Here is a 6,000-nt window from a genome sequence, read left to right as displayed (position 1 = left end):
CAGGTTGGTGGCAACGCACAAGCCTCGGAAACCATCCAGGTGCAACTAACCATAGGCAAAACTGCTCTACAAATTGTAGCATGCTACAGGCCACCCTCTCAAACTCAGGAACCCCACACAGCCTTCCTGAAGACACTGGAGGGTATAAATGTATCTCCAAACACCATCATATTGGGTGACTTCAACTACCCAAATATAGACTGGGAACATTACTCAAGCCCTAACTTTCTAGCCCAATGGTTCCTGGAGTTCATAAATTCAAATGCCATGGAACAGCTAGTCACTGTTCCCACGAGAGGAGAAAATATACTAGATCTCATTGTCACAAACATGGGGACAAAATGCTCCACACCGAAGTATATCCCTCATTGGTGAGGTCTGATCATAAACTAATCTCACTGGAAATCCACATCGCGCCCCCACCACAAACAAAAAAGACCATAGTGAAGAACTTGTCTAAAGCAAGCTTCACACTACTCAAGACTGGTGTGGTATCCTTCAAGGCCCCTGAGCCAGAGGAAACCACAACCCAAGCTTGAAGCCCTTACAAATGCCTTCTATGATCACCTCCAGGACTGCATGGATCAGGCAATCCCAAATAAAACCAAGACTCTTTCCACAAAGGGCAAATGTCCAGTCTGGTGGACCCCAGCCATTAACAAACTTTACAATAAGAGGAGAAAGCTATTACATGATAGAACAAAATCCATAAAAGGGAAGTCACCCCTGATCATTATTAGTAAAAAATACGAGCACTCATAAAATCAACTAAGGCCAACTTTGAGAGAAAATTGCCATGGATTCAAAGGACAATCATAAGGCCTTTTTCAGCTATGTTAGGAACCTGGGTGGAAACTCCCAGATATGCTCAGAATTAGTCCAAAATGATACAAAAATCACTGAACCCACAGACATTGCCAACATACTGGCAGACAGGTTCAGTGCAAACTTCACCCCCTCTCCCCCCCCTAAAGGAGAGATAACTATCCCAGCCGAGTGTAGCCTCCCGGACATCTCAAATGCACAGGTGAAAGCTGCTCTCTCTAAAGCTAAAAACACAGCAACAATGGGACCGGATGGTGTCCCGGCTGTGTGCTACACGAGCTAAATGAGGAATTAAACCCGCACATAAGGCAGCTGTTTAATCTCAGCCTTACCACAGGATACGTGCCCAAGGAGTGGCGTACGGCAACTGTGGTCCCACTCCACAAAGGCGGTGCTACACGGACCCTGGTAATTACCGCCCCATAAGCTTAACAAGTCTTGTCTGCAAAGCTATGGAGAGGATCATAATGGAGCTCATAAACAAAGATATAGGGGACTTGCAGACATTGGACCCGACCCAGTTTGGCTTTGTCAAGGGAAGATCATGCCTTTTGAACTTGGTTGACTTCTTGAAACAGTCACCAAGGCCATTGATGAGGAAAGGCAGTCCATACAGCCTACCTTGACCTTGCAAGGCTTTCGACACAATACCCCACGGGTATTGTAGAAAACTTACCAGCTTAAATGTAAACCCATATGTCACAAGATGGGTTGCAAACTGGCTTAAGGACAGAACCCACAGGGTTAGAGTTGCTGGCACTGTGTCAGACTCCAAGCCGGTCACAAGTGGTGTCCCACAGGGCTCGGTCCTTGGTCCCTATTGTTTGGCATCTACTTCTCAGAAGTACAGGCCAACATGGGAGGACTTTGGCTGACAAAGTTTGCAGATGACTGCAAACTGGGCGCCATAGTGGAAAGTGCATCGGACACGGATATCCTTCAGAAGGGACTCACGGAAACAGATAGCTGGTGCCAGAGCCATGGCCTGAAGTTAAACGCCAAAAAATGTATAGTCATACCCTTCGAGAAAAACAAGGTAACCCCAAGCTACCATATAGGTGGCAATCCACTAAGCACAGAAGAGGTTATCAGGGACCTGGGGACCCAGGTTGACAGTGGCATTTCTTTTGACACTCACGTTGCTAAAGTGGTTAAAAAGACCTTCTACATTGCCCACCTGATCATGAAGGGATTCACATCCAGATCTAGTGAGGTCATTGTTCCCTGTACTCTTCACTTATCAGACCAATGATCGAGTACAATGCCCCATTCGGGATGTATCTCACCCGACATCTGCAGCAATTGGAGAGACCCCAAAAGTTCCTCACCAAAAGGATAAGGACTCCAAAATCTGTCATATGCTGCCAGATTGAAGAAACTCCAGCTCTATTCAGTCGCATACCGTCTGCTCAGAGGTGACATGTGCCTGACATACAAGGCCATGTCCAACCCGGAATTAATGGACATGCTCCACCTCAAAAATCCAAATCCACCAAAACCACTAGAGCAAGCGACTTAAACCTTAGCACGGATATAAATAGGACGTGCTGGAGGGATAGATTTATCACTCAGAGACTCCCTATGCTGTGGAATAAAATCCCGGTCCATGTGAGGCAGAGCACCTCGCTGACTCTGTTCAAGAGAAATCTAGACCTGTGGATGGGAGATCGTAGGTTTACCCTGGGAATCATCTCTGTGTCACTGCTGGACAGAGGCACAACAAACTAATGGGCACAGTATTTTTTCATATAAGGGGTGGCATAAGCCACAAAAATTTGGGCTAGGCTTATAAATGCCTTAGGGCAGATAGCCTAGTATAAACCTATGAACCTATGATATACTTATATATGATAATACATAAGATATGCATCAGTTGATTCAGAATGAGATATACTGATATATGATAATACATAAAACATGGCACCACTTGATTCAGAATGTGATATTCTGATATATGATAATACATAAAACATGGCACCATGTGATTCAGAATGTGATATACTGATATATGATAATACATAAAACATGGCACCACTTGATTCAGAATGTGATATACTGATATATGATAATACATAAAACATGACACCACTTGATTCAGAATGTGGTATACTGATATATGATAATACATAAAACATGGCACCACTTGATTCAGAATGTGATATACTGATATATGATAATACATAAAACATGGCACCACTTGATTCAGAATGCTATATACTGATATATGATAATATGTAACATATGGCACCACTTGATTCAGAATGTGATATACTGATATATGATAATACATAAAACATGGCACCTCTTAATTCAGAATGTGATATACTGATATATGATAATATGTAAAACATTGCACCACTTGATTCAGAATGTAATGTACTGATATATGATAATACAGAAAACATGGCACCACTTGATTCATAATGGGATATACTGATATATGATAATAAATAAAACATGGTACCACTTGATTCAGAATGTGATATACTGCTATAAGATAATACATAAAACATGGCACCACTTGATTCAGAATGTGATATACTGATATATGATAATACATAAAACATGGCACCACTTGATTCAGAATGTGATATACTGATATATGATAATACATAAAACATGGCACCACTTGATTCAGAATGTGATATACTGATATATGATAATACATAAAACATGGCACCACTTGATTCAGAATGTGATATACTGATATATGATAATACAAAAAAGATGGCACCACTTGATTCAGAATGTGATATAGTAATATATGATAATACATAAAACATGGCACCACTTGATTCAGAATGTGATATACTGATATATGATAATACATAAAACATGGCACCACTTGATTCAGAATGTGATATACTGATATATGACAATATGTAAAACATGGCACCATGTGATTCAGAATGTGATATAGTGATATATGATAATACATAAAACATGGCACCACTTGATTCAGAATGTGATATACTGATATATGATAATACATAAAACATGGCACCACTTGATTCAGAATGTGATATACTGATATATGATAATACATAAAACATTGCACCACTTGATACAGAATGTGGTATACTGATATTTTATAATACATAAAACATGGCACCCTTTGATTCCGAATGCGATATATTAATATATGATAATACATAAAACATGGCACCACTTGATTCAGAATGTGATATACTGATATATGATAGTAGATAAAACATGGCACCACTTGATTCAGAATGTGATATACTGATATATAATACATAAAACATGGCACCACTTGATTCAAAATGTGATATAGTGATATATGTTTATACATAAAACATGGCACCACATGATTCAAATGTAATATAGTGATATATAATACTAAATAAAACATGGCACCACTTGATTCAGAATGTGATATACTGATATATGATAATACATAAAATACAGCACCACTTGATTCAGAATGTGATATACTGATATATGATAATACATAAAACATGGCACCACTTGATTCAGAATGTGATATACTGATATATGATAATACATAAAACATGGCACCACTTGATTCAGAATGTGATATACTGATATATGATAATACATAAAACATGGCACCACTTGATTCAGAATGTGATATACTGACATATAATACATAAAACATGGCACCACTTGATTCAGAATGTGATATACTGATATATGATAATACACAAAACATGGCACCACTTGATTCAGAATGTGATATACTGATATATGATAATACATAAAACATGGCACCACTTGATTCAGAATGTGATATACTGATATATGATAATACATAAAACATGGCACCACTTGATTCAGAATGTGATATACTGATATATAATACATAAAACATGGCACCACTTGATTCAGAATGTGATATATTGATATATGATAATACATAAAACATGGCACCACTTAATTCAGAATGTGATATACTGATATATGATAATATGTAAAACATGGCACCACTTGTTTCAGAATGTGCTATACTGATATATGATAATATGTAAAACATGGCACCACTTGATTCAGAATGTGATATACTGATATATGATAATACATAAAACATGGCACCACTTGATTCAGAATGTGTTATACTGATATATAATACATAAAACATGGCACCACTTGATTCAGAATGTGATATACTGATAATGATAATACAAAAAACATGGCACCACTTGATTCAGAATGTGATATACTGATATAAGATAATACATAAAACATGGCACCACTTGATTCAGAATGTGATATACTGATATATGATAATACATAAAACATGGCACCACGTAATACAGAAGGTGATATACTGATATATGATAATACATAAAACATGGCACCACTTGATTCAGAATGTGATATACTGATATATGATAATACATAAAACATGGCACCACTTGATTCAGAATGTGAGATATGATATATGATACTACATAAAACATGGCACAACTTGATTCATAATGTGATATACTGATATATGATAATACATAAAACATGGCACCACTTGATTCAGAATGTGATATACTGATATATGATAATACATAAAACATGGCACCTCTTGATTCAGAATGTGATATACTGATATATGATATATACTGATATATAATACATAAAGCATGACACCACTTGATTCAGAATGTGATATACTGATATATGATAATACATAAAACATGGCACCACTTGATTCAGAATGTGATATACTGATATATGATAATACAGAAAACATGGCACCACTTGATTCAGAATGTGATATACTGATATATGTTAATACATAAAACATGCCACCACTTGATTCAGAATGTGATATACTGATATATGATAATACATAAAACATGGCACCACTTGATTCAGAATGTGATATACTGATATATGATAATACATAAAACATGGCAGCACTTGATTCAGAATGTGCTATACTGATATATGATAATACATAAAACATGGCACCACTTGATTCAGAATGTGATATTCTGATATTTGATAATACATAAAACATGCCACAACTTGATTCAGAATGTGATATACTGATATAAGATAATACATAAAACATGGCACCACTTGATTCAGAATGTGATATACTGATATATGATAATACATAAAACATGGCACCACTTGATTCAGAATGTGATATACTGATATATGATAATACATAAAACATGGAACCACTTGATTCAG

General features: G+C 36.9%; 1 pseudogene; it reads left to right on the top strand.

Moving 5' to 3' along the window:
• The window catches only part of LOC122797907, a 376,508-nt pseudogene that overhangs the window by 142,340 nt on the left and 228,168 nt on the right, over positions 1 to 6,000 (top strand).

The sequence above is a fragment of the Protopterus annectens genome, chromosome 3.part1, assembly GCF_019279795.1.
Source record: "Protopterus annectens isolate FY-2018-M chromosome 3.part1, PAN1.0, whole genome shotgun sequence".
NCBI lineage: Eukaryota > Metazoa > Chordata > Ceratodontiformes > Protopteridae > Protopterus > Protopterus annectens.
Note: the sequence above shows the minus strand (reverse complement) of the source record. Positions and strands in the feature narration are given on the sequence as shown.